The sequence below is a fragment of the Spermophilus citellus genome (assembly GCF_964194105.1).
Source record: "Spermophilus citellus genome assembly, chromosome: 3".
Classification (NCBI taxonomy): domain Eukaryota; kingdom Metazoa; phylum Chordata; class Mammalia; order Rodentia; family Sciuridae; genus Spermophilus; species Spermophilus citellus.
Window position 1 is genome coordinate 106,989,374 of NC_138184.1, and position 23,088 is coordinate 107,012,461.

Consider the following 23,088-nt stretch of genomic DNA (forward strand, 5'->3'; position numbering starts at 1 on the left):
ATTCTGCATAAAACTACAAAGAGCAATCATGAAATTCATTTGGAACAACAGGAGACCCAGAATAGCCAAAGCAATCCTTAGCAAGAGGAGTGAAGCAGGAGGCAACACAATACCAGACCTTAAACTATGATACAGAGCCATAGTAACAAAAATGGCATAGGGGCTTTGGATGTAGCTTAGTTGGTAGAGTGCTTACCTTGCATGCACAAGGCCTTGTATTCAATCCCAGGACCATCAAACAAAACAAAATAAAACAAAAAAAATGGCATGATATTGGCACCAAAACAGAAATGTAAACTCATGGTACAAAATAGAAGACACAGAGACAAACCCACATAAATACTATTATTTCATACTAGACAAATCTCCAAAAGTATTCATTGGAGAAAAGATAGCCTCCTCAACAAATGGTGTTGAGCAAAGTAGAAATCTTTCTGTAACAAAGTGAAATTAAACCTCTATCTCTAACCCTGCAAAAAAAAACTCAACTCAAAGCGGATAAAAAACTTAGGCACTAGAACAGAGACCCTGCACCTAATAGAAGAAAAAGTAGGCCCAAGTCTTCATCATGTCAGCTAATACCTGACTTCCTTAACAATACTCCTAAATCACAAGAAATAGAGTCAAGAATCAATAAATGGGATGGATTTAAACTAATTTTTTTTTCAGCAAAGGAAACAATGAGTGATGTGAAGAGAGCCAAAAGGGCCAAAAGAATAGGAGAAAACCTTTACCACATGTACAACAGATAGAGCACTAGGATATATAAAGAACTAAGAAAAAGTAACACCACCACCACCACCACCAACAACAACAACAAATAAATCAATAAATGGAATGAGCAGACACTTCACAGAAGAAAAAATTTAATCGATAAACAAATATATGAAAAATATTCAACATCTCTAGCAATTAGAGAAATGCAAATCAAAACTACTCTGAGATTTCATCTCACTCCAGTCAGAATAGCAATTATCAAGAATTCAGTGAACAATAAGTACTGGCAAAGAAGTGGGGAATAGGTGTGCTGATTTATTGTTGGTGGGACAGCAAAATGGTGAAGCCACTTTGGAAATCAGTATGGAGATTCCTTAGAAAATTTGAAATGGAGACACAGTTTGATTCATCTATCCCACTCTTCTGTCAATACACAAACAACTTAAAATCAGCATACTACAGTGGTGCAGCCATCTCGATGTTTATAGCAGCTCAATCCACAATAGCTCAACTGTGGAGCCAACCTATATGCCCTTCAATAGATGCATGGATAAAGAAACTGTGGTATATATACATAATGGAATATTACTCAACCTTAATGAAGAACAAAATTATGGCATTTACAGGTAAATGGATGGAATTAGAGAATATCATGCTAAGCAAAGCAAGCCAATTAAAAAAAAAGGCCAAATGTTTTCTCTGATGAATGGATGCTGATCCATAATATTTTTGGGGAGGGAAGAATGGAGGAACATTGGATTGGGCAGAGGGAAGGGAGAGAAGTGGGGGGGGAATAGGGTCCCAGAAGATGTTGGACGAATATGGACATTATTACCCTATATACGGGTATAATTGCAAGATGGTATGACTCTACATCATGTAGAAGCAGAGAAATAAAAAGTCATGCTCCATTTGTGTAAAAAATAAAAGTTAAGAAAATAATCAATGAAAGGGATGAATTCAAACTAAAAAGCTTCAGCAAAGGAAACAATTACATGAAGAGAGAGCCTACAGAATGGGAGAAAATCTTTACCACAGGGACCTCAGATAGTGCATTAATCTACAGGATATATAAAGAACTCCAAAAGCAAAAGCAAAACAGAACAAAAAAACCTCAAAACCTCAACAACAACAACCCAAATAACCATATCAATAAACAGGCTAAGGATCTATAAAGACACTGCAGCAATTTCTTATGTGATTTTTTGTTAGTTTTGTGATTCATCAGGTTTGTCAATGTATGTGCTATTTTCTGTAGGTCAAAAAAAAACACATACTCTATAAAATTGGCAGATGGTCATTTTTCTAGCTAAGAGTAAGAAAAAACACAATTTTGGATAAAACAGAGGACTAGGGCAACTTAAGTGCAAAATTGATGGTCCACAATCTTAAATAGCTAAAACTCCTGCCAAATGGAAGGGAGAGACATGAAACTAGGAAATATATTAGTCAACTCTGGTTAATTTATGAAAAAGGGAAACAAAACACCCAAGCTCAAGTAGATGTAAAATTGTCCAATTATTATTATTATCAAAGTATTCAATATGACGTAGACTTAGCTATTCTGTCACACATGCTTGATAGCGTTTATATTAGAATAATTTCAAATTTAACCTGGATATACTTCTGTTATTAAGGTCTGAGAAAGGGATGATCATATTAAGTAATGAAAGCCCCAAAACAAGATGATGAAAATGTTGCCAAAACTTTTAATTTTGTATAGCACATGGGTCTAGAAATAATTAAATAAAATCTCTAAAACAACAAAAAAGTATTGAATACTAACAATAACAACAAACAGAGCTTGTTAAAAACATAAGCAAAAATACCATACTTTGTGGTAAAAAAGTGAAAGACAATTTTATTATTGCTAAATGTTGGACATTAGCCATCAAATTAGCTTTACAACTGTTTTCTTTTTAAAATGAATTGAATAGAGCCATTCTATACTTGAGTTATTGGGTGTTTAAGTTGCAATGAAGCTCATGGAATATATTAAACTATTATAGGGAAGATAGCTTGTTCTTGTTTACCTGGGTTTTTTTTTCTGGTTTCAGCACAGAATATTCAAGAAAACCCTTAGTTATGAGCCACCCAAGGTAGAGGATCATCTGAAGTTAATGTTGTGGAAGAACTGGGAACCCTAATGTAATGGTCCTCTTAATGGAGATACATTTTGGCCATATGTATACCAATTGAAGATGCATAATCTTGGCAGTTCTAGTCTTTTTCAGTGAAATCCTGATTATTCTGAGTAATAACACAAATTCAGTGACTTAAGTCCATAGAAGCTAAATTCTTAGCTTTATATATTTTTCACAGCATGTGTGGGCAATTACTCTGTAGGTGCTCAGTGTCATTCCCTTCCTAAAGTCAAGAAAAGTTTATCCTTTTGTATAAATCTGGTTAGGATGGCAGAATGAAAGTTGAGAGGGTCAAGGTGAGTGTTGGATCTTAACCATACTCCATGGAAGTACAGAAGGCATCCAGAAATCATATTTCACTGGGCAAAAAAAAAAAAAAGACAGCTGTCTTAAGCACACTTCAGGGGATGAAATATTATACTCATCACTGAACAGGACTTGGATATGGGGAAATAGTGATATAATCTGCACACATTCCAGGTGAAGAGGCCTTTATCAACATATAACACATCCAACCTGGACACCTTTATGGTGGTTCCCCCCATCAATGTTGCTAACCACCAATAATTGGAAATGACTTCAGTTTTCAGAGACCAGATTAAGAATTATTTGTGATTCATGATACAAATGACCCTGCCTGTTTATTTCACACAACCACCCCAGGCTAGTGGTTCTAATGGGCAGGATATAAAACTTTTCCAGTGTGCTTTTCTCCCCAGTGTTCAGCATCAGACTCAGAGGAAAAAAAATAACATGCACAAAATCTCTTTTCACAGGTGGTGGGCATGCAGAGTGTTTTAGTAAACTTTTCATTACTGTGACAAAATACATAACATGGCCTGAGGTGAGGTAGAACATCATGGCAGATAGGTGTGGTGTGGAGGAAGGCTGCTCATCTTATGATATGAAAGAAGCAGAAAGATAGAGTGTGTGCATAAAGAGCCAGGATCAAGGCAGAAGTGAATTACTTCCTCCTGCCACACCTCATCTCTCCCTGTTACCACTTAGTAGTCTCCTCAAATTATCAATCCAAAATCGGGTGTCATCCATTTTTATAATATAATTATAAAATTGATATAAATTCACCCTGAGAATTCCTACATTGTCTGACATGTGAACATTTGAGAAGACACTCCTATTGCCTCATTCAGGACAGTTCCTGCTTAGAGCTCAGTATGCTTTTATGTTCTTCAAGCATCTGTCCAGACTGCCTCAAATCCACAGTGGAATAGGGAATAGTCTGACTTCTATGAATGTCCCTTGAATACATTTTAGTAGGTTGTAGAATAAAGGGAACCTCCATGTGGGGTGGAGTAGCACTTAGAGCTCTTGATGAGTATTCCCAAAATATGCTTTTTATCTTACCTGCTTTAGCCTTAACCCATTTTGTGCTCCTGAGTATATATAACAGGAGAGATCTCAGCCTAGTTCTTGACATCTGTGCATTTTTTCTTGTTTGTATAGTTGTTTCCTTTGAAGATGGAGCATGTGCCACATGTTGGGACATAACCACTGGTAACTTCAGCTGAAACAAGATTGGGAAGAACATATCAAGTTGAAGTCACTGATTTAACTTATTGAACTCATTGATTCTCAGAGTACTGATTTGGAGTCTTCACAGGCAGAACACAGTGAAATGCTTTCTCAGACATGTTTCCAAGAAGTTCCCATAGTTCCACAGGCAAAGACACAATGCCACACCTTCCCCACCTGTCACAGCAGTGAGTACCCTGCAGGGGCAGCAATTATTGTCAGCAGATGAATCTTCCAACTTTCTATCCCAATGTTTCTTGACATTAACTGAGTTGGGAGATTTGCTGGAGGTAGAAGAGTACTGGCCACAGATTAAAAGAAAGGGTCAGGAGAAAAGATGTAGGAGAAATAGGAGGTACATTTTTACTAATTTTTTTTTTTTTTTGCATTTCACTATTAATGTAAATTTATCTTATAAAATTTAATAAAATTATCAGGATTGATTAAATAGAGTATATGATAATATAAGATGCAGGTATGGCTGAGCATCCCTCAGAGACAGAAGGCCCAAGCCTTTGAGGATGCAAGATATTAAGAGGCCAAATGAAATATATTGATTTCTTTTAGAATAAGAGGTAAAATCAATGGAATTCATGTGGGATAATATTTCTGTTTAGTTTGAAGGAGTCAGAAAATAAAAATTTAATACTTATGTATTGTAGCATAAAAGCTCACAAAGCAGGAATGCCCAGGGTCACAAAGGTCAAGATGCCTACTCTATAAGAAAAAGTACAATTCAACACAGCCTGAAAAGGTCTCAGAGGGAGTCTTCAGTGGAAATGAAACTAGACCCATACTGTGTTTTTTCTTCATAAATATTAGGAAAGGCAAACTGATGAATAGTCACTGAGAGTAGATCAGCAATTACCTGGGAAGTGTTCTGAACAGGGATGTCAGGAGTATTTTCAAGGGTCAGGAGGGGGCTTGCGGGCTGGTAGATGGGTTCACTGATCTGATTGTGGTGTTGTTGTCATAGGTGTATAAATATCTTAAAACTGTAAATGTAAATGGGACTCTTCAAATATAGGTGGTTTATTGTATATCAATTATTCAACATTAAGATGATTTATGTAAGAAATAGATTGCAAGAAAGTGAACAAGGATTCACAGTGAGAACCTAGGAAAGGATGACAAAGCTCTGGAGCTCTGGAAAATAGGAAATGAATGAATGATGAAGACCCAGAAATCCCCAGTTATGTAGGAGAAGAACACAGTTGCATTTGCCTCTCCATCAGTGAATGTTCAGAGAAAAGGGATAGCAGAATCCTCTGAATCTGTTGAAATTTAGAAAGAGTAGGAATTTCCATTTGCTTGAGATCCTTTTTCCTAGGAACCAGTTGCTACTCCTAGGAACCAGGAGTATCTTCTCTTCCAGGTGGTGCCTATGGTTGCTGCTGGTTCACAGTGGCAGCAGCCCCGGATGCTGTAGGTCAGGCCTGAGCAGGAGCTACTGGACATTCATTCTCCTGGCAGACAGGGAAGGAGTCCTTTTCTCACTTCCACAGGGGCCGCTGGCAATGGGAAAGCACTGAGGCTACTGTCATAACCCTGACAGAGATTATCTGTCAGAGATCATAGACTGAGTTGCCAGACTCAGAGCCAGAGAAGAGATCAGGGACACCTAAGGGGCAGATGTTATCATCACAGCCGAGGAGTTTGGCGGCTGTTCCTGGGAGCTATTGGCACCAGTTCACATAATAGCTACCGATGTTCATGCTGCTTCCAGTGAAGATGGTGGCCCCCTGTCCCATCGTTCTAGACACTGAAGGTGGCTGAATCAGCACAGATTAAACCCAGATTCTGGAAGCAGGAGATGACAATTGTGAGTATATAGATAGCAGGAAAAAGCAGGTCCCATGTTCTTCCAGGCTCTTTCATTATCCCTTACCTAGACATCTGTGTGATGAGTAGGGAAGGTAAGAAGAGGGGGCCAAGCCATGATGCATATCATCCTTGAGTTCAGTTTAATGTGCCACAAAGCTGAGCAGAGCTTCCCTGAAGTCTCTCCCTTGCCTTGTTCATAATCTCGGAGGGCTTGGCCTATGCATGCATATGAGATTCCTTCTACTTTCTGATGCTACCCTGGACACTCCATTGCCCCCTGTGACTGAGGATGTCAGGGATGTGACAGGGATATGGCTGGGTGAGCTCAGGTGAGGTCACAGCTGCGAGCCCTGAGCATAGGCCACTAGGGTGGGCCAGGTATTCATCCCAGCTCTAATCACCCCCAGACCCTCATAGACCACCCCCTGATCTCCACCACCCCCTGTTGTACAGGACCAGAAACACCATCATGTGACATGGTGATCAGTGTCCCTCACACACAGCCCTGTATACCTACTGCTCTGTCCACTGCTCCCATGTAAGACCAGGCTGGTCACACCCTTCTGTGGCCTCCTTATTACTCAGGGCATTGTTTATGACTCCTCAGAGGCAACCTTTGCATGGCTTCCTTTATTGCTCATTGGTTAGAACTGATGTGGTTTCTCTTATATAAATTTTCATACATTAGAACCAATGGTATGAAAATGAAAATAAAGTTTATTGTTTTAATAATATGAGGGACAGAATCCTACCAGCACAGAAATCGGATTCAAATGTTCCTTGCACTTGGACTGCATATACTGATTTTAAAAAGAATACTTGTCCTTGATTTATCATCTTATTTTTTTCTCACAACATATCAGTTGAATAACATATTTAATACCTGTTATTTATATATTTAATAAAGACAATTTGCTTACTTTTGAAAAAAAAAAACCTCCCCCTTCTATAATAAGATTCACCGAAATGATCCAGAGAGATATACAAGACATTCTGTCTTTGAGGAAATAAGTCCCTTTAATGTCAGAGATTCATTTTGGGGGTTTTAGAACAGATGCTACACATGTACATTTTTGGCCCCAAGATTGTCTAAAGAGCCTTGCCAAGAATAAGACCATGTGATATGAATAAATATTAGAGACAGTGTACAGGAGCCAGGAAAGTGGGTGAGAACCTAATGGGGATATATTTTGAAAACTGAAGTTTCTAGGTCTCAATATATGACACCTTTCTAGGTAATGACAGAGCAATTTAGGTAGGAACTGAGAAGGGAAGTGCCAGGCAGGGAAGTCAGGGGGAGTTTATTCAGGACTCTCAGTAGCTGGTGATGCCAAGTCACAAAAGACCCAGAGTCAGGCTCACTGTATCCCAGCTCCTAGCACACCTAGAGGAGGTGACTAAGACAGCACCTGTGACCAAGGCCCCTGAGATGGAGAATCTAAGAAGCGACCCTGGGAGCAATTATGATGGAATTGGAGAAAAGAATGTCACATGGAAGGCATGGCCAAAGGAAAGACATGCTGAGCCCTGATATGCTGGGTTTGACCTTCCCCTAAGGGGAGTGGAGAAGGGGCACCAGGATGTGGTGGAAAGGGAGTCAATGTTAGGTTTCTTGATTTGTCTGTACCTTTCTTACTTCTGGAAACTGGTGGGGCCTTTAGCAGTATTTATTTTCATGGTTTTTCTGTTTTTCCTCTATTGAGTCTAATGAATTTAGATTAATGTCAATCGATGAGAGCTAGTGTGGCTTGTTATGGGGGAATACAGCAGTTTATGGAGAAGGTACATCTCAAATAAGGCTTAGAATAAGATTCCTCCCAATAATCTTTAAATCTATTAACCAATTATACTATATCTTCCCTCTACCCATCCCCATGTAACCAGTGAACAATGGATTTATAAACTGGATATGGCAGAAGAATGCAAGGTTTCAGGAGCCTATCGCCATGAGAGAAGCAGAGAGGTAGCTTGGGAGATGTGCTTGACCAGGTGAGAGCTTCCTTTGGGGTATGATTTTTATTCCTCTAGTCCAAAAAGATCTGTGATGCATCTCAACATCACCTCAAGCAACAAGTAGGGCAGGATGATTCATGGGATTAACCTGGTAAACTTATCAGGTTTAGAGAACATGAGGCATAATATAATCAGTAGGTGGGTTTCTCCTGGAAATCTAGGAGCTTCTCTAGAGTGCATTATTCTGAAATAAATGACCATCTTATGCAGTAAGGGAGGACTGGGTTATAAGGGATGGAATACCCTTTGTAAGAAATGAAAGTTGGATTTCTATCTCAATAAATTTGTAAGAAATTTGTAGTTCAAATATTTAAAATTGTTTGGCAGAGTATATCAAAACTATTCTCTTCTACAATATCTTTAATGTCTTCTTTTATAACTTCAAACATAACTTTGAGTTCTTTTTTTCCATATTTTTATTGGTGCATTATAGTTGTGCACAATAGTGAGATTTGTGGTTCCATATTCATATATGCACACAATATAACAATATACTTCGAGAATATCATTCCCCAGCATTTCCTCTTTCCCTTTCACCTCCCCGCTCCCTCTCCTGGTTCTATTCTTCTACTGTAGTGATCTCCTTTGATTCTCATGAGATCCCCTACCTTTGAATTTTTTTTAGTGAAATTTTTGGAGAGAAGAATAAAGATAATTCACATGGAAAGTAGGATTGTCTTCAAGAGGCATGAGCCTTGTCCCCTAACAGTCCTCCCCTGCAGACCCTTGTTCTGTGACATGAAGTCAACCTGCCATTCCAAGCCTGTACTACAGAGCCCTCAGCACACACTGCAGGGATCTGTGGAGTCTCCGTGGAGAGCATTCACTATAGGCACAGGAGCCCGAGTTTTATCTCAGTGTTTTAACCCAGGCTTTCCTCTTTCACACAGGGAGGATGAGTTTTGGAAAATCAGATTAAGATTGTGGAAAAAAGCCTGCATTGGCTGAAGTACATGTACAGGTACACTTACCTGGAAATTTACATTCTGTATTAAATTTTGGAAGCAACCTCTGTTCCTTTGGATCATTTCCTGTGAATTTTAGGTCACTTTCCTTTGGATCTATTTTTTTTTCCATTTTAGATCATTTTATACATTTCTAAAAATGTGGTGAGAAGAACATGTAATGTTACCTTGTTTCAATGATATTTATCCTACATTTCACTTTATATAATCCTCTTCTATCTTTATACACATATAATCATAACTATGTGTTGTACCACTATAATACCAAACTTTTCTCTTGGCAACAAAATGCTGATAAACTCAAATCTGAGTGTGTTTTTGTATGTGTGTGTGTGTGTGTGTGTGTGTATGCCTGCATTTTTTGCCACTCCTATCCATAATTGTGCAACACATGAAAGATTAATAAACAGACTTTCAAGAATAAATTTTTTTGACAAAATAGTTATTAAAACATTTTAGAGCCTTGAACAATAGTGTTATGGCTTTTTCTGGAGAAATTGAAAAAATTGTACTGAGAACCCACTAGCTCAATGCAGAAGAGAGGTGTTAGGAACAAGAGTGAGTCTGTGTCAGGGTGTTTGTGTGTCTCACTTCCCCATCTGTATGTCACTGTGGAAATGGTTGCTGAACCACAGAGCACAATAATATGTGGCCTCATCCTCAGTCTGGGCCCCCGTGATAGTGAGGGATGCCTTGTCTCCAAGCAGGGGGCCTGAGAAACTGGCAGGCACTCCTGGGAACCGATTACTGATGCTACCTATTAAACCCTGGGATACCTGGTAGGGCTTCTGTTGGACCCAGCCTGCATAGTTACTGGTGGTGATGGCCCCAGTACTGGTGCCACAGGTGAGTGTGACTGTCCCTCCTGGAGTTGTGGGCAGTGAAGTTTCCTGAGTCACCACCCCTGGGAAGTGGAGCCTGAATACAGAGAAACCCAATGTTCAGGAGAGGATTTGTGGCATGAAGATTTAGTGTTGCCTTCCCCACCCCCAAGTCCAGCCCAGAAAGTTCCCCCCAACCTGTGCAGTGAGCCAGAAGTGTGAGCAGGAGAGGAGCCCAGGTCATGGTGCAGACAGTCCAAGGCTGAGCTTTTCAAGTCTGTTCATTATACAGGCAGCTCCACAGCTTTCATTATAATTCTTAACACCTGTTTGGTAGGGTTGAAAGGGTGAGACTCTCATTCAAATGAGCTCCTCTTCAAGGGCAACTCATCTATTTCGCAGCTATTGAGGTTTCATACATCAGTGACCATTGTCCAGAACCATGGCCTGGAGGCCAATTTTCAAGCTGCCTTTTTTCCCCCTAGAGCTTGACCTGCAGTGCCCTGTTATTTTCTACAGGGTTTCAAAAAGGGACCCTATACTCCAGCATGTCTTTCCCTATTTGAAACAATGTAAAGGACTAAATGAGAAAGGTATTACAAAGTGACAGTGGATTATTAAATTAAACATGGGGAAGTGATTTTTTACTTTATTTATCTCTTCAATAAACTTGTTACTTCACCAAAGAAGATATATCAGTGACCATTGCAGAGGGCATTGGAGGAAAAACACCCACTGTTTCAAGAACAAAGTCCTTGCTCAGGGTACCTTGCCATGCCAGAGAAGACACAGCTGGAGAGTTCTAATCAGAGAGCAAGGGGCTCAGCCCTCAAGCCGGGGATCCCTTCAACTGAACAGTCTTTACTGTGCACCTGGCAGTGTAGAAACTACAGAGTAGTCCCACAGCTCCCCCTGCTGGTCACAGTGCATACATTAAGCCTGGCCTAGAGACCTGACAGCCTAGTTAGCTGGTTTCTGCTACTCATCAGGTCACTGGCTCTATCCACGCATTCCAAGTCTGATTCCTAAATGCAGTGATTCTCATATTTTGTATGTGGTTACTGTAGTTTCTCACTACCAGAGGAGTCTTCTCTACCCTGGGGGTGTTTTCCTGGTGAATTATGCCAACATGAACCCCTAACCAAGTCCTTTCTTGCCTGGTGCTTGGCCCTGATAGCAGTTACGCTGTCAGAAGTGGACCAGGGAGGCTGTGTGCTGTGGATTTACCCCATGGGAAGAAGTGACTGCTCTAATATTGTTCATGGACTAGTAAGCAATGCTACATGATCCAGTACATTGATTACCTGACATTTCTTAAATCCTCTGAGAATATTCATTTGCCTAGTGTCTTCATTGTCTGAAGGCATGTGATCTCAATCATTTAATAAATAACTGTTAATTTATTTTATTGACATTATCCAGTCTGACTAACATTTATTGCTTGTCTCTTCTTTGCTTATTCCTGTTCACATACATTTTTCTAGCATTGGTTGAAATCCCTCTATAAATGTAATGCAATTTAATTTTGCAGGGTCTCAAACTTACCTGCATGTTTTGAATGAATAAATACAATTGTTTTCATGATCAACTGACGCATGACATCTATTTTGAAACTCATATTGTATGTACATTTGGTTTAAGTGAGAATTATTTCAGTACTTTAGAGAAGTAAACAAAGAAAACATTCAAAGATGTAGGGCTAAAAATTTTATTGCCACTTCATTTTAACTTAAACTGCATCTCACAAAAGCCCTTCAAAACATTCTGAATGTCAAACGTGGGGAGCTTTCCTGGTTAAAAATGTTCCACTGTGAGATCCTACATTATTTCCAGGGGGGTGTTAGCATTCTCTAGCATTGCCTATCATTCCACTGGGAGAGGACACCCAGCATTAGATTTGGAGTTTAGGAAGCATTTCCTCCTATTAAGTTTGAAAGGACTTTGGCCTTTTTGGTACTTGTAGTTTACTATATGATCTATCCTGGAAAAATAACCCAAGTACATGTGAGAAGAATGTACCTAAGGTTCATGTGGGTAAGGTGGGGTCAAAGGTGAGAAAACTCTCATATCAAGGAGAACACTGCCCATACACTGAAGAAGGATCACAGTTTCCCAGCTGTCTGACTTGTGTCCCACCTGTCTGAATTGATCCTGAGACCCATCCAATGAAGAACACTTAGGAACTTAAACTGAATTGTCCGCTCACTGGAAAATACATTTTGGCAATCTATACTAGAGTTGAAGGTGCATAATTTTAGAAAATTTATGTTATATCAGGATGAAAAATCCATGGGGTGTTAAGTAACAAATAGCCACAAATCAGTTAATTAAAACCACCAGGCTAAATTTATGCTCTCAGGCTTGTCTGCTACAGGTGATGGGTGTTCACTTCAGAGTGCATGTTTATGAAAACACAAAGGGGCATTGTGGGGATAATTCTCATTGAGGTGGTAGGAAGACAGACAAAGATTACAAGGGTAGATATGGCTACTACTTCTGTTGTCCAGGAGTAGCACAGGCCACTGATTACATTATGGGCCAATGCAGGGTAGTAAAGGAAGACCAACTTCAAGGAGATGCAGAATTCTATCTGCTGGTGAAAATCACCTTGATATTGGGAAACAGTGACACAACCTGTGCACTGTCCTGCTGCTAAGCACTATGTCAGTTTTGAAGTTGACACTTTGATGTCTGCTCACCACATCAATGTTTGCAAACACAAATAATTGGAAACAACTGCAATGCCCACAGTTGAGTTTTAGAATGAAAGAGTTCTTTGCATATTCTTATCATTAGAACTCTCCATTGAGTTCACACAGATACTCTCAGGTTGTTCTTTGAAGCAGGACTTAAAGCTGGCTCTCTTCCCTGTAGTTCACAGCAGAGACAAGCCATCCTACAGTGGATGGCTGTTCAAGGGACCTCCCAGTTTAGCCAGTTCCTTCCTCACTCAGGCCACACCCTAATGAGAGTCCCCCTTCTTTTTATATTGATCAGGCATCTATCCTATACTTCCAGTTTGCATCCAGGGGATGAGTTCTACTACTCTGAGTGTCTTGAATGTTCTTTGCAAACATTGGGAGAAGCTCCTACCCAGCATGGGATGACATGATACTCAGAGCACCTGATATTTCTCCCCAAAATGTATTTTCTGTCATGGATGCTTCAGTCTTAGTCTGTTTCATGCCACTGGGTAGATAACAAGGGACATTTCTCAGCTGCAGATCTTGGCATTTTTTGCAATCCAATTAACATGTCCAGTAGGTCTTTTTGGAAAATGGAATGTTTGTCACATGGTAGATTATAACTTCCGGGAATCTCAGCTGTTATGCCATGTGGAGGGACAAATTAATTAAAGCCACTCTTTAATTACCCAACCCATTTAATCTCAGAACTGATTTGAAGAGTCTGGAGATAAGACAATCTACAAATGGTTCCCATAGAGAAAGCATTGCTGCAGACCTGGGCACAACTTGGAACTCTAACCTGACCCCACCTATCCCTGCACTGAGTCCCCTTCTCCATTCAACTGCTGCTGTCCACACACATGGCTGCCCCTATTCTCTCCAGGATGCTCCTCATGTTAGATGGGCTCTGTGAAAGTGCTGAAGATAGAGGAGTACTTCCATATGGAAGAAAAATGTTTCACAGAGAGGGTGTGTTGGGAGTTCCCCTATGGATTCCTCAGGCTTTTGATATAGTAGTGGGCCCCTAATGTAACATGGCAGCTGGCAGATTGCCAATGGGTGGATAACAAGTTGTTTTGAAAACTTTCCAATTGGTCCATCCATCTTTCATGCTCGTGGACAGCTCGTGCCACACATGAATCTCATACAGGGCGGACGTGTGTGTGCACTGTAGATGATGACCTGACCTTTACTATGACTGGCCCCAGGGGCTTCCTGTTTTAAGATAACTTTCATTTTCTATATAAGCTAGCAGTAACTTGTAATAAAGCACCTCATTTTTGCCACTGTTACCTGTGTGTATATTTTAAACTCCAACAACAAACCTTGGCTTTTCATTGGTGCCGAAACCTGGGAGGGAGATTCCTCATTCTGAGGACCCCCTCTCTCAAGGTTCGCCGTCCTTGTTCACCTTTTTGAGTACTGCTACACTCCACTCAACATCGGCACTCCAATAGATGATTCCTTCTGATTGACAATCAGTGAGTTCCCCTCCCCCTCTTTGGGAATCCATCTCCAAACGACTATATGCAAAGGCCTTGACTGTGAATGTCCATCAAGTCTCTGGATGCTTAGTTTGGAGGAGAGAATGCAACCCCCCACAACTTTCACAGTTATGGTGGATTCTCTAGATGCCCATTTCATGGTTGATGAGCTATAAGGGACAGAAGAATAGGTACTCTCTGACTCTCTTTACCTAAATTTTCCTTCCCCTTTCCTGTAAAAGTCCTGATGTCAGGCAGCCTGTGACTCCAGGCCTTCTGAGGCCCCACCAGCTGGGCTCTTGGGTGACGACTCATTTGCCCTTCCGGCTCCAACTCACCCGAGTCTCTTTGGTTGACTTCTCCTTTCGGGGATGCCTGTGGGAAACTCAACCAAAATCTGCTCCAGTCCAGGCCATTCACCTCTTCTCTTTCTGTCAAGAGTCATCATGGGAGCCTCTTCTTCCCTTCCCACTGATTCCCCTCTCAAATGCCTCCTGGCTAATCTTAACCGGTTGTCCCTCACCCCTGACATCAAACCCAAACTCTTCATCATTTTCAGTACAAAGAATTGGCCATATTACCAATTAGACAACCAAAACCGATGGCCCCAGAGAGGTCTCTAGATCCTCAAATTCTTTGTGACCTTTTTAACTTCTGCAAGTGCTCAAAAAAGTGGAAGGAGATCCCTTATATAGAGGCCTTTTCCCTCCTTTGCTCCCACCCTGAACTATGCTCCTCCTGTAGTTCTCACCAGGTCCTTTTATCTTGTAAGCCTTCCCCTCCTGAGCTTTCAGACTCTCCTCTTGATCCTGCAGATGAACCCACACCTTATTGACCTCCCCCTTCTGCCCCTGCCACCCCCCCCCCCCAGGAAATTCCGATAATAACACGGCTCCAACTGGCTCTTTCCTCTCACTTGGTCCCATTCTGCTGCACCACAAACCATGGCCTCTCTGCGCGAGGTTGCCAGACCTGAGGGCATCATTCGAGTATACACATCCCCTTCTCGATGTCAGACCTTACACAACTGGAAAAGAGGCTAGGCTCCTTTTCCACTGATCCTACCACCTACATAAAGGAATTCCAATGGGTCCTGCAGGCCTATAGCCTCACTCACCATGATATATATATATATACTTTTGGCTAACACTCTTCTCCCAGAGAAGCACACTCGAGTTTGGGAACTCACCAGAGCCCATGCAGGTGAGGTCCACAGTGTTGATCAGGCACATCCCCCAGGGCTCCTAGCAGCTCCAGAACAGGACCCTGGATGGGATTATAATACTGAGATTGGAATTTGAAATAGGGACCACCTCTCCACTTGCATTATTGCTGGGCTAAAAAAGGCAGCAAGAAAATCAGTCAATTTTCAAAAATTACAGGAGATCATTCAAAAACGTGAAGAAACTCCATCAGAGTTCTTAGATTGGCTTACAAAAGCCCTCCAGCAATATACCAATTTGGACCCTGAGACTCCAGATGGGCGACATGTTCTCATGACTTATTTTCTTTTTCAAAGTTATCCCAACATCAGGGCTGAACTTAAGAAATTAGAGCAAGGTTCTGCAACTCCTCAGATGGAGATCCTAGCTGTAGTCTTTAAGATCTTTCATAACCAAGATGAGGAAATCGAATGACACTGCCACAAGGCAGAACAAACTAAATTTCAGATGCTTACCCAAAACCTATGGGTCAATAATTCGCCTTGACACCTGCCAACACAGTCCAGATCTCCCCCGGGTGCCTGTTTTAAATGCGGTAAGGATGAACATTGGGCAAGAGCCTGCCATGCCCCACATGCTCCACGGACCCCCTGTCCCAAGTGCCAGCAGCTGGGTCATTGGGGCTCCAATTGTCCTAGGGCCCGCAGAGGTCCTATGGCCAAAGAGTCCTCCGACCTTTTGGGCATTATGTCCGAGGATTGACGGAGCCTTGAGTCCTTGTCCCCAGCCTTAAAGTTCAACAGGCAAGAACCTAGGGTGCAAATTCAGGTGGATGGGGATAAGATTGATTTCCTCCTCGACACAGGGGCTACATTCTCCATGCTGACCAAGTTTTGGGGACAAACGATGCCATCCACTTCTCCTATTGTTGGGGTAGGAGAAAAATCATTTTTCCAAAAAAACCCCCCAAAAACCTTATTACTTTGCTCCATAGATGGCTTCCCATTCTCGCAGTCCTTCCTGGTCATGCCCCAATGTCCTGTTCCTCCGGTCAGGACATACTTCCTAGGCTCCACACCACCATCAGTATTCAAGCCCCCAGCCATAACATAGCATCAGGTCTAACTACCTCCTCCTTTATGGCCCTGTTAGTTGGAAACTTAACCTCCCCCATTGAATCGATACACAAACAAGGTAGTAAACCATCATTTGAACCCAGTCATGAGCCCATATCAATGAACTTAATTGATCCTCAAACTTGGGACGTGGAAACTCCCTCCACTGTTTCCTGTCACCCAGTATCCATACATCTCAAAGATCCTGATAAGTTCCCCAGCAAGGAGCAGTACCCATTATCTACTAAGGGACTCCAGGACTTACAGCCTATGATCCAAGACCTTCTTTCTAAGGGGTACCTCCACCCCACTCACTCTCCATATAACACTCCCATCCTGGCAGTTCGAAAGCTTAATGGTTCCTATTGCCTTGTTCAGGACCTAAGACTCATTAATGCAGCTGTGAGGCCTATACACCCCCTAGTCCCCAACCCCTACACACTTTTATCTCAGGTCCCTTCAGATGCCACCCACTTTTCTGTCATTGAACTAAAGGATGCTTTCTTTTCCATTCCCTTGGCTCCCACCTCTCAAGACCTCTTTGCCTTCACCTGGACAGACCCAGATACTAGACATTCACTTGGACCATTCTTCCTCAAGGGTTTAGGGACAGCCCTCATTTCTTTGGTCAGGTTCTGGTCTCTGATCTGCAGACCTTCGGCTCCTATTGCTCCTCGTCCACCCTCCTCCAATACGTCGATGATCTCCTTCTCTGTAGTCCTTCTAAAGACCACTCAAAAAATGATAGTGTTGATTTACTTAACTTTTTGGCACAACAAGGATACCGAGCTTCCCCTCACAAAGCTCAACTGGTAGCTACCACAGTCACATATTTGGGTTTCTCTATTTCCCAGGGGAAGAAATTTACCACATTGGACAGAAAACAGCATATCAGATCCTTGCCCACACCCAAAACCAAAGATAAAATACTTTCCTTTTTGGGATTGGCAGGATACTTTAGGGCATGGATCCCCAACTTCTCCCTACTTGCCAAATCATTATACCATGTGGCAAAAGGCTCCCAAGATGAGCCCCTTCCTTCAACTGTCGGATAGCCCTTCACCATGCTAAGAAAGGCCCTTCTCCAGGCACCTGCCTTACACCTCCCCAATCTCTCTCAGCCCTTCTTCCTACACGTACATGAAAAACAAGGACAAAACTTAGGGGTACTGGGGCAAAACCACAGCCCAACCTTTGTTCCCAAGGCATACCTATCCAAACAACTTGACCCCACTGTTAGGGGTTGGCCACCATGTCTCAGGACTTTAGCTGCTGCTCACGATCTTCAGAAGGGAGCATACAAACTCACCTTTGGCTCACCATTAACTGATGTGGGAAGAGATTTCTTAACATACAAGGTATTGCAGTCTCTTCCCCCATTGAGGATTCTATCTCTTCTTGTCTTTTTTCTACAAAACCCCACTATCTCTTTCCAACCCTGTTCCCCACTCAACTCTGCTTCCCTCCTTCCATGTGCCCCTCTAGAGCCTCCTACCCATAAATGCTCTGAAGTACTAGAGGCACTCTTGTCCCATCCAGCCACTATTTCTGAAGGGCCCCTTCCCTCATCAGATCTCATCTGGTTTTCCGATGGCAGCTCCTGCTTTCATGGGGATGTTAAAATAGCTGGCTACGCTGTCGTATCCCTCTCTTCCATCATTGAGGCTAATCCTTTGCTGCCCAACACAACCAACCAACAGGCAGAACTTATAGCCACCACAAGAGCATGTGAACTGGCAAAAGGGAAAAAATGTTCCCTATACACTGATTCCAAGTATGACTTTCATATACTGGTTTCTCATGTGGCTATCTGGAAGGAGAGGGGACTCCTAACTACTAAAGGGACTGCCATTATAACTACTAAAGGGACTGCCATTATAAATGCAAGCCTTATTTCTAACCTGCTGTGGGCTTCCACAATGTCACTGCAACTAGGAATAGTTCATTGTAAAGCTTATCAGACTGACTCTTCTTCTGCCATGGTGGGCAACTCTAAAGCTGATCAGGCAGCCCAATCAGCGGCCCTGAAGACCCCATCCTCTTCCTTGTTACTCCGTTCTTCCTCTGAGGATTGACATCCTGACTCTCACTGTTCCTCTGTTGAATGACCTCCTGACCCTCATCAGCTCTTTAGATTCCTCCATTCACTGTTCCACCCTAGCCCCCAAAGCTTATCAACTTTCCTTCGAACATTTTTCCCTCTTTTCTCCAATGATCAGACCTTTCTGCAACAGGTTACATCCACATGCCAAGTCTGCCAGAGGACCAATACCAACACCCCCTTAAAACCTAGACCCTATCCTTCTCATCAGGCCTGTGGTCACATCCCGGGAGCTGATTGGCAAATTGATTTCACTAACATGCCCAGGGTAAAAAACATCAAATATCTCTTAGTACTGGTGGACACATTCTCAGGGTGGATAGAGGCAGTTCCCACATCCAATAAGTGGGCATCCATGGTTGTGGACAGGATGATATCTGATATAATCCCATGTTTCGGGATGCGCACTTCCATCCAATCGGATAATGGCCCAGAATTTACCTCACAGATAACTCAAGGGCTAGCTAGTGCACTATCACTCCCTTGGCATTTCCATTCCCCTTACTGTCCCCAAGGTTCCAGGAAAGTTGAGAGAACTAATAGGTCTCTCAAAGAAACCCTCAACAAACTCACCATGGAATTAAGCCTAGACTGGACTAAGGTCCTCTCCTTGGCCCTGTTGCATCTCAGAGCTTTACCAAAGAAACCATCCAACCTTTCTCCATTTGAGGTTATGTACAGCTGTTCACTCTTACCTCCCAGAATACAGACTGGACAATTACCTTTACCTGATTCCTATGCTCTACCTCTCCTCTTCCATCTATGCTCTGGAGGAAATACCAGGACTGGCTTCTACCTGACCCAACCATTACTCAAAACCCCCTCACCCTAACACCCAGCCAACAGGTATATTACTGTCCCCCAGGTGAAAGACCCCAACTGCACCCCAAATGGGAGGGCCCCGCCTCGGTCATCATGTGCACTCCCTCAGCAGCAAAACTCAAACTCACAAATAATCAACTCCATGGATTCACATTTCCAGGCTCAAACCATGCATCTGGGAAACTGATTCTGGCAACATTGGACTGGAAGACTTGCAGGAATCCACACCTACATACTCTTGCTCTCCCCACCCTAGTGAAGACTCACAGGAATCCACACCTACATACTCTTGCTCTCCCCACCCTAGTGACCCTTTAAAATTTTGCCTCTATTGGGTCTTTTCCCTTACACCCATAGCTGAAAACATATCTGAAAAGGTACCTTAACTCTCTGATTCTTATCCTCATCCTCACCCCAAGGCTAATGCCTTCACCATCGTATGTCTGGAAATTCAGGGTGAGAGAAACATATACACAAAAGAACACCCGGACCACTCCCTTGGCTGCTACTTCTAACTGTTCTCTGACAGGATTCTCCTCAGCCATCTATATTGTAGTTTCTTCCTCTTCCTCTGAGCTTATTAAACAAGCCAGCCACACTTACTTATGCTTCCTATATGATCAAAATAAGGATCACTGTAAATGGTGGCCAGATACCTATGGGGACTGCCCCTACTGGTCATGTAAAATTCATGATGCATACTCAGGACAATTAAATATAGGAAGATTCAAATATGAGTCTGCCTCCCAACAGTACAATCTGGCCATTCCAGACCCTTGGAACACACACTGGGGCATCAGCAGTAAAGGCTTCCTTTTACTGCAAAGGGTATGCTTCTACCCTCTGTGGTTCCTTGTATATTTCCCAGGAGTATGTTTCCATAGGTTCACCAGTCTCCCTTGTCTTGATCAACATAAGACACTCAGAACAACAGCTGCTCACATCCCTAGAAAGCCAACACACTTCAGACTCTCAGGCTGCACCGATCTATACCTGGTTACAGATCATCACCGACACATTGTCTTATCTAAACCAAACTTTCCCCACTGCCAGTCCAGCAAATTGCTTTCTATGCACTTCCCTGGCATGGCTCCTATTTGCCACACTTCCAATAAATGTTTCCAGCTTGCCCACCTCATCCTACAAAAAGGATCCTATCAAACCTCCTCAAAATATTCCTTTATGGGAACCCAAGGAGAATGACCACACTATAATCCCTCGGGTTTGCCTTCTGGGATCTGCAACTTCCAATTCCCTTCTAACAGGTTTTTGCCACCATAACCTAACCATCAACAACACCACCTATTCCCCACCAGGTCTCTTCTTCTGGTGCAATGGTACTCTCACCGCCATTATGTTCTCCAACATGTCTAGCCTGCCACAGTCTTGGCTGGGCACAGAATCATGAGCCACTCAAGCAGGAACAAAACTTTATTTTTGAAAAAGCTGCCAATACTCCGTAGGCTCTGGCAAGCCAAACCCGGTCCTCCCACGCGGGCATCTACCAGAACCGTGCGTCTGCCGGAAGGGGGGGGGGCAGGACCTCCCCCGGAATTTCCTCCTACTATCCTTCCCCAACCAATGGGAACTCTCCAGGAGTCCCATAACATGAGTCCGGTAGCAGGCCAAGGTGAACAGCAGGAGTCCAATTTCCATATGAATGTAAATCTTAACATAATCATATCATCTCAGTGGCTAGCTGGCGTCACTTTACAACCAAAGGTGCCATGCATCATATTATTTGCTTGTGGCTCCTAGCATAGCCCATGCCTACTAGTCACCATAGTTCCACAGCTCACTCTCTATAGTAGCCCTGAAATAAAATTCATCTCCAAAACGTGAAAAATTGGGCTGCATTCCTTCCGGTGGTTGTGGGCATTTCATTAACAGCCTCAGCTGCAAGCACAGGGTTATCAGGAAGGGCCTTAGGTCATTTCCTATGGGCTGTCAAAGACATTAATTCAAAACTTGAAGGAGCACTTACTTCCACAGCAGAATGTCTAGCATCCCTATGAAAACAGGTCACCTCATTGACACAAGTCACCCTTCAGAATCGCAGGGCCCTAGATTTACTCACTGCCGAAAAGGGTGGGATCTGTCTTTTCCTTAAGGAAGATTGTTGTTATTATATTAATGAATTGGGTCTTGTAGAAAACAATATTACTAGGCTCACTGACTTGGCAGCTACCTTAAGAACTCCAACAAGTCAAAGCCTTTTCATTTTCTTAATACCACTGTTCTTCTGGCATGGGTATGGCCTATCCTTGGACCACTATGTGTGGTATTCTTAATGTGTCTGTTTTTACCATGTATCATAAAGTTTATTCAAACCCAAGTAGGTAAAATCTCTAACCAAACTTTTAACCAGCTTTTACTTAGAAATTATCAGTTTCTGGGCACAGATGAATCAAGTGCCTTCTCCAGAGAACATCCTTCACAATGCTGAGAAACCCTTCAAGGATTCCTGGGATACCTTCTTGAGATCGATATCTGATGATGCCTGGCTTATACACCCCGTAGAAACTTACACCGATTGTACTGAGGTGATAATGGACCTTTGGCTACGGGGAACATCATCTGACCTTATACCGATCTTTGCAGCTCTCCTATGGGGATTCCTAACTTCCCTCCTTCAGATCCTTTACTTGGTGACGCCCCCACTCTTCAGGAAGTAGCCAGAATGAATCAGTGTCCCTTTCATATAATAACAAAGACGGGGGATGTTGGGAGTTCCTCTATGGATTCCCCGGGCTTTGATATAGTAGTGGGCCCCTAATGTAACATTGTGGCCGGAAGATTGCCAATGGGCAGATAACAAGTTGTTTTGAAAACTTTCCAATTGGTCCACCCGTCTTCCGTGCTCGTGGACAGCTCATGCCCCATATGAATCTCATACAGGGTGGACGTGTGTGCACCATAGATGATGACCTGAACTTTACTATGATTGGCCCTGGGGACTTCCTGTTTTAAGATAACTGACTTTCATTTTCTATATAAGCTAGCGGTAACTTGCAATAAAGCACCTCATTTTTGCCATTTCAATTTGTCTGTGTATTTTAATCTCCGACGACGAACCTGGCCACCATTTACAGTGATCCTTATTTTGATCATATAGGAACCTTGGTGCAGTAAGTGGGAGCAGTTTTAATCAAATTGAATTTCACAAACTATTACTTATTTAATATTTTTTAAAATTTTAAGAAGATGCAAGCAGTTCTGAGCATACTTCAGAGATAAAAGAAACAGTGCCCAGAGATCTCCATACTTTTAAGAACCCAAGAAAGTATATTAATTTATTCAATATCAGAAGTAACATGAATGTGATGCAGGCATGATTACAGATAGGTTACATCTATTTGGATAGATCATTAAATAGAATTTTAATACACATGCATTATAGGAGAAGGACTGTATAGGCAGAAGTGCTCAGGGACTGCAAAGTTCAAGATGTGTCCTTTGCAGGATCACATATAGGTCAGAACAATGTATAAAGGTCTCTAAAGTAGTCTTCAGAGGGAAAGAAGCCATTAAGACAGGAAGTGACATATACTGTATGATTCTGTTTAAAATCATAGGAAATAAAAGCAGATCCATAGTTATTTAAGGTGCATGAGTGGTTACCTAGGATTCTACCATTGGCCTGGGTGGAGGGAGGATTCCCAGGGGAAATGAGGAGGATTTGGGGTTCAGTCATGGGTA